The sequence below is a fragment of the Fukomys damarensis genome, unplaced genomic scaffold (assembly GCF_012274545.1).
Source record: "Fukomys damarensis isolate Sample0158 unplaced genomic scaffold, DMR_v1.0_HiC HiC_scaffold_39, whole genome shotgun sequence".
Taxonomy (NCBI): domain Eukaryota; kingdom Metazoa; phylum Chordata; class Mammalia; order Rodentia; family Bathyergidae; genus Fukomys; species Fukomys damarensis.
In genome coordinates this window covers 110,963,119-110,971,257 of record NW_022900951.1, presented here as the reverse complement: position 1 = coordinate 110,971,257, position 8,139 = coordinate 110,963,119, and positions in this window count along the sequence as shown.

The window sequence follows — 8,139 nt, the reverse complement described above, 5'->3', positions numbered from 1 at the left end:
AGATAATTAATAATGTGAAATAGGAAGTAAAGAGTTAAAGGCGTAGGGAAAGTGGGAAGGGTAGGGGAAAGGTAGTAAGGGAGAGGAAAAAATATGAGAAGATGAAAAAATGGAAATAAAGTGTTTGTAAATGGGGAAGGGAGGAGGGGGTGAAGGGAGGGCAGGGACAAGGGGAAAAGTTGAGAATCAAGACCTATCATGTAAAGGTACAAGATCCCAATAATGAATGTAATTGTATTGTATACCTAGATTGTACCAATAAACTCAATTAAAATTTAACAAAAAAAAATATTGAGATACCTCAAACAACCAGGATTAGAAATCCCATTTGACGCACCTATTCCCTTGCTGGGTATCCTCCCCAAAGAATTAAAAGAATCATAACATAGTGATATATGTGCACCCATGTTTATAGTGGCATAGTTTGCAATAGCTAAATCTTGGTAAAGGCCCTATTCCCCATCAACTGGAGACTGGATAAAGAAGATGTGAGCTTTTTAAAAATAAAATGGAGTACTACTCAGCTCTAAAGAGTGACAAACTAGAGACATTTATAGCTAAAAGGATGCATATTGAGGCCATACTCTTAAGAGAAATAAATAGAACACATAATGTGTAAATACAAAATAGTTTCTCTGGGATGAGAAACTGAAAATATAAATAAGGATCAAAATGTATAATAGATAATGTGAAATGGGAAGAAAAGGTCTAAAGGGAAAGGGAAACTGGAAGAGGTAGGGAAAATGAAATAGGTAAATGAAAAAATATGAGAAAAGGAAAATGGAAACAAAGTCATTGTAAATAGGGAGGGGTGGAGGGGTTGAAGGGAGGGCAGAAGAATGAGGAAAAATAAGAACCAAGACACATCATGTAAAGGTACAATTCTCAATGAGGAATGTCATCAGATGGTACACCTAAAATGTACCAGTAAACTTAATGAATAATAAAAAAACATAATTCATGTTGAAGGTGCTGTCTTAAGGGTGTAGCTAACACCCAGACTTTGCCTTGTCTCCTGTCTACTTAGGAATTCAGAAAAGAGTAGTGGTAATGACTGATACTCAACCCAATTCCATTTTGCTCACCTCTCAAAAGCCAATAGTTGGGAGACAAGAGTTGGTGAGAATAAAGTCAGATTTAAGATGGAAGTCTTAAATGAAGTCAGATTTAAGATTCAAAACTAAATTTTACCTTTTTGTAACCAGGAGGAATATATTTTACACATTTATATTTAATTCTAACCAGGAACAAATGTAATTTATAAAGGACCTTGTTAGAATCAATCAGGACAAATAAAGCTCCATTTCAACTAAAGAGAGAAGAGGGCTTTGATGAGAAGGAGAGGAGGGTAGTGGAGAAATGGACAGGCAAGTAATGAAAGCGTGTGCTGAGTTGTGCATGTGGGCTCATAAACATCTTTACCGTTCAAGACATTTTCCTTTCTCTTTAGTTCAAACATTCTTGTGATTATAAGTGACCCTTGTCTCCTGGGACAATCCCAATGACCCTTTAGATAAATGTTGTTTTCCTTAAAATTAAAAATTATTCTTTTAATTAAAGAAAAGATTAGCAAGGTCCTAGCACACACTTTGATGATATTTGAAGACCACCAGGTAACCCAGGTTCTGAAAAACTAAAGAAAAATATTGATCAGGAGGGCTGGGGAGCAATGTGGTTTTCCCCCTTCTCTGTTCCCTTTTCCTGGACTAGTTGAGTCTAGTAGTTAATGTCTGAGCAGTTTAAAGCGTTTTCTTTAGAAGTTACAATGCTTAGCAAAGAGAAAACAAGGGACAAGTTTTCAAAGTAAAGCTAATCTTTAATAATGCAGTATAAAACCAAATGTTGTAGCCATTATTGTTATACCAGTTGTATGAGTGTAAAGGATATATTTTTGCATCTGGATGCCTTCTTTGCTTAACATCAGTGCCCTAGAGAGAGAACACCTACTGCATTTAGAATGACATGTTTTGATGGGCCTGTGTGAGGAAGGAAAGAGGAGGGAGGCTTTTGTTCAAGGACTGGGGATGATCATCTCTCTCTGATCATTCCTCATTATAAGGCTTACACTGGTGTATATGTTTCAGAGAGAGAGAGGGAGAGAGAGAGAGAGAGAACGTACACAACTGCTGTGTGTTGACATAGGAAATGCAAGGCCACTTCAGTGGTTCAGATTTATGAGCCTGAGGGGTGATGTAGGATTTCAGTGTCCCCTTTGCAAGACGTGGGACATCATTACTATGGCAGCGAATTTTGGATCAGTTTCCCTTTACTCCCACCTCTTACTGTACCACAGAAAACAAAGAAGTCTAGTAGTTGATGAGCATAGGGAAAACATCACTTAACCTCTCCATATCCAGTGAGCATGCACTTACTGTCTATCACGAGTTACCTTTCTTTCCCCTGCAGCATTTCATCCAGTCTCTAACAATGTGTCTCTGTTTATTTTGTTTTTATCTTGGCCTCATGGACCTAAAAGATGAGATCAGGGAGGGAAAAAATGACCAAAAAATTTTTGCTCAACAAACATTCTCTTTACATTTGAATATTGAAGAGTTTATAACTTAAAACAACTATGATGCCCACGTTGCCTGTCAAATTGACACTGATTTTAAAAGATACGAACAAAATTGCAAATGAGACAGCCACAGCAGCATTTCCTTTCCCTTCTGGAGATGGTATAGGTGTCACTCTGGAAAACATCTTAACAATACATGTCCAAACCCTAAAAGGGTTACAATTGCTTTTGAACCAGCAATTCCTCTATTAGTCAGTGTGAACTAAGCTGAGAAGTTCATCAATAGTGTGTCAAACAAACTAAATATCATGAAATATATGGCCACGATTTTTTTTGTTTTTATATGTGTTTTATCTGTATCTATTGAGGTTGAACCCCGTGCCTTCACACTGTGCTCAATCCCAGCTCTTGTTTATTTTGTATTTTGAGATGTTCTCACTTCACTAAGTTGCTAAATTGCCCAGGCTGGCCTGGAATTCAAGATCTTGCTTCAGTCTCCCAGAGTGCTGTTAGTAAAAACATGTGCCATCATGCCTGGCTTCTTCTCTTTTTTTAATTATTTAGAGACAGGGTCTTGCTGAGATGTCCACACTGGCCTGAAACTTGCAAACTTCTTGTCTTGGCTACTTGAGTGGAATTACAGGTGTGCACTGCCACACCCAGCTTGCCTATGTTTTTATACAAAATAAACATTGGAAGATAGTGGCCTAGGAAAATATTTAATACCTGGGGAAGATCTTCACAAGATTTTTGTTACAAAGTGGAAATAAGATACTGTGCAAGTAAATACTCCATTTAAAAGTTTTTGTTTGCATTTAGGTAGAGGGACAACTAATGTAAACAAAATGCCATAATGATCTGGGTGGTTATCTGGAGTACTAGATATCCAGTGATTTTTATCTGTGTCTGTGGTTCACCCATATTCTCCACACTTTGGTAATAAGAGGCAATTGGTATTTAATAAAGTAGAGTAACTTTGCCCTCTGGTGGCTTATCCAGTAATTGTCTGTCTTTTATCTGAAGGAAGAATGTTCGCTAAATTGCAGATAAGATACCCCTGCAGAACAAAGCCTTTGCAAATAGGGAGCGGTGGAAGGGTTGAAAGGAGGGCAGGGGAAGGGGGGGATAAGAACCAAGATACATCATGTAAAGGTATAAGTTCCCAATGATGAATGTAAATGTATTGTATACCTAAAACGTACCAATAAAAGAATTTAAGAGAGAGGGGGAACAACAACAACAACAAAAAAGATGCCGCTGCAGGTTTTATCCCAGGGTGGCATTTTCAGGATTTACACATCCTCTGTAGGCACACAAGTGGCTATGTGCTGGGGGAGTGACCCTGTGGAAGCCTAATTGCTAGCTTTGATGGCTTGATAGCAGGACACTCTCAGCTCCTTTCAGACACAAGCCAGGATGGCAGGCGGAGCTAAACAGGCTCAGCTGGACCCAGGGGCAGGGCCTCCTCAGTCTGTGGGCTAGAGAGGATAGGAGATAGGGATTGGGGTTGGGGCTGGGGCTGGGATGTGAAGAGGGGATCCACTAAAGTGAGACTCACTTGGGGCAGAACGGATTTGGCTGTCCGTGGTGACCACTGAAAGGATGGAGGAAAAAATATTAGTCCTCTGTTCAAGGAAGAGCTGACAAAATTTTTTGCCCCCATTCTGCGATTATGTCTTCACTCTGTTGGTTGTTTCCTTTGTTGTGCACATGTTTTTTAACTTGATATGATCCCATTTGTTAATTCTTGATGCTATTTTTTTGTGCAATTGAGTTTCTGTTCAGAAAGTCCATGGCTATTCTTATGTCTTTAAGAGTTTAGCACATTTTATCTTCTAGCAGATTAAGTGTTTTTGTGTTAATGTTTAGGTCTTTGATCCATTTTTATTTTAGCTTAGTACAGGAGGATAGATATGTGTCTAGATTCAAGCGTCTGGGTATGGATAGCCAGTCTTCCCAGCACCATCTCTTAAAGAGGCTATCTTTTCTCCAGAATATGTTTTGGACCCCTTGTCAAAGATCAGATATTTGAATAAACCTAGAGTTGTTTTTGCATCCTCTATTTTCTTGCTGATTTATATGTCTGTTTGGTGCCAACACTATGTTGTTTTTATCATTGTGGCTTGGTAACATAACTTCAAGTCTGGGATTGTGATTTTTTTCTTGCTTTAGAGACAATTTTTCCAGCATCATTTATTAAACAGGCTATCTTTCCTCCAGCGAGGGTGTTTGACTGCTTTGTAGAAGATGAGGTGGCTGAGTGTGTCTGGAGTTGTTTCTGCATCCTCTAATCTGTTTCTCTGGTCCTCAGGTCTGTTTCTTTGCTAGTACCATGCTGCTTTTATCACAGTAGCTTTGTAGTATAATTTGAAGAAACACTACATCTGTTGGAAGATAGAATAGGTAGAACTCTTAAAGATATTAAGATATTGATGTAGGCAAACAAAGACTTTATGAACAAACCCTGATCACACAGGAAATATCATGAAGAAATAATAACTGGGATCTCATCTTATTAAAAAGCTTCTGCACAGTAAAAGAAACCACCAACAGTGTGAAGAAACAACCCACTATATGGGGGGGAAATTGCTAGCTATTCTTCAAACAAAGGACTGGAATATATAAAGAACTCAAAAAAGCACATCCCCCAAATTTAAAGAGCCAATCCAAACATGGGCACTTGAAATGAATAGGCACTTCTCAGATGAAGCACAAATGGCAAATAATTATATGAAAAATATTCAACATCACTGATCATTCAAAATATGCAAATTAAAGCAACACTTAGATTCCATCTCACTCTGGAAAAAAGTGTTTTTTTTAAATCAAGAAATCAACCAAAAACTAATGCTGGAGGGGAAAAACAGAACCCTTTTCCACTGTTGGTGGGAGTTTATACCAGTGTGGAGATTCAGCTATCTCTATTGATATTTTTATTGGGATTGCATTTAATTTGCATATCATTTTGGAAGTACAGCTGTTTTGACAACATTATTTCTACCTATCGAGGAACAGGTGATATCTTTCCATTTCCTAATGTTCTCTTCAATCTCTTTTTTTCAGAGTACTATAGTTTCCAATATAGAGCTTTCCACTTCCTTGGTTAGGGTAATTCCTAAGTATTTCATTTTTCTTGATGCTATTGTGAGTGATATTTTTTTCCTAATATCTTTCTTGGTGAGTTTATTATTGGCTTCAGGAAAGCTACTGATTTTTATATGCTGATGTTGGATATTGCTATGCTACCAAATTTGGTTATCAATTCAAGTAATCTTTTGGTGGAATTTTTTGGGTCTTCCCTGTAGAGAATCATGTCATCTACAAATAATGATAATTTGACTTATTCCTTTCTTATATATACTCTTTTATGTGTTTTTCTTGCCTTATTTCTCTGGCTATTGGTTCAGTACTCTGTTGAACAGCTATGGCCATAGTGGACATCCTTGTCTTGTTCTTGATTTTAGAGTGAAGACTTTCAACTTTTCCCAACTTAATATGATGTTGGCCATTGATGCAGCCTTTATCAGGTTGAGATAAGTTCCTTGTATACCTATTTTCTTCAGGGTTTTTATCATGAATGGATATTAGATTCAATAAAAGGCTTTTTCCCTATATATTAAGATGATCGTGTGGTTTCTGTCCTTGCCTCTGTTTACGTGATGCATTACATGCTTGTGTTGATCCCTACCTGTGTGAACGGGTCAAAGTGTACTTGGTCATTATGTATGGTCCTTTTGATAATCTGTTGCTTTTTTGATGATGCATTTTGATGATTTGTTGCCAGGACAATGGCATCTCAGTTGAAGAACAATTTTGCTTGCAAACAATTTGGCTCTCAAATAGAAGCATTTGGTGAAAATTTTTTTCAAATTCTGTATTAAATGACCAACATAGTCACAGCCACCTTTCCCACACAAACACAAACGTGGCCATCTTTTCTGAAATCATAGAACAATTTAAGTTCGTAAGCTGAAGTCTCATTGTATTTTGTTGAGGATGTTTGTATCTATTTTCATTGAAACAATTAGCCTATAATTTACTCTTTTAGCTGGGTCCTTTTCTGGTTTAGGAATCAGAGTAGTGAGAAATTCTAGGAATGTATTTGGGAGTACTCCTTCACTTTGAATTTTGTTAGAGTTTGAGGAGTATTGACATTGGATTTTCCCTAACGTTCTTGTAGAATTTAGTAATGAATTCATCAGGACTTGTACTTTTCTTAGTCTGTAGATTTTATTATTGCTTCAATTTTATTGCTTCTTATTGGATTACTCATGGTTTTTTGTATCTTGGTTTGGTTTTGGTAATTCATATATATAGTCTATCCATTTCTTCTGAATTCTTCAATTTATTAGAGTGCATGTTCTCAAAGTAGTTGCTGATAATCTTTCAGATTTTGACAGTGTTCATTGCGACTCTACTTGCTTGCTTGCTTGCTTTCTTTCTTTCTTTCTTTCTTTCTTTTCTGAGACAGAGTCTCACTATATAGTTCAGGCTAACATGAACTCATTATGTTGCCCAGGCTGGCCTCAAACTCACAGCAATCCTTCTGCCTCTGCCTCTCAAGCCTTTTCTGTTTCTAACTGCACCAATTTCAGTCTTTTTTTCCCGTTTGTCCATTTTGTTTATTCTTTCAAATAACTGGCTCTTCAATTAATTGCTGCCTTGTATTATTTTTATATTCTCAAATATATTAATTTTTCCTCTGATTTCTGTAAATTCCTTCGTTGTACTAGTTTTGAACTTGGATCATTCTTGGTTTTCTAGGACTTTGAGATATACTGTTGGGTTATTTATTTAGGCTCACTCTGTAACTCTATAACTGTATTTCTGCTACTGCATCTTTTATGTCCTGTAGTGTTTGATGAAATTGAGTGTGCTGGTTGGTGTTTGGTGAATATATGTTAATAATTGTTATTTCTTTCTGTTAAATTGTTCATTTAATCAATATGTACTATAATTTTCTGCATTTTCTGATCAGTTTTGGCTTGAAGTCCACTTTGTCTGAAGAAATGATAGCTAGTCTCACTTGTTTTGGAGTTCCTGTTGCAAGGACTATTGTTTTCTATCCTTTTATTTTTACCTTGTAAATTTCTGTGTTGATTAAATGGTTTTCTTGTATGCAGCATATTGTCTTGTATTTGTTCATTCTGCCAATCTGTGTCTTATGATTGGAGAATTGGCACCATTCATATTGAAAGTTATTATGGAAAGATATTGACTTATACCTGTCATTGCTTTATTTTCCAGTTGCTGATTTCCTTTTTATTCTCTCAACAGGTTAACTGCCCACCATGCCTGGTATACTAATTCTATTAGACTTTTAGTCATTGTTGTCTTCATTGTCTCTTTTTAGGATATCCTTGAGAATTTTTGGAGTGCTGGTTTTGTGATCATGATGCGGGGGGCACTCTAAAGTTTATCTGACAAAATAAAAGTGAAGAGTGGGAGAGAAACTGGCTCTGTAGAGCAAGCCTAGGCCAAGTAAACAGAAAAAGAATGTCAGAGCAAAGATAAAAGTACACACTGTCTGGGAAACACTGTGTGGGCTATCATGGAAAGCTATGATAGCCAGTCATGATTTTCTTACAGTGCTCTTTATTATGGAAATATCTTATTTCTCCATC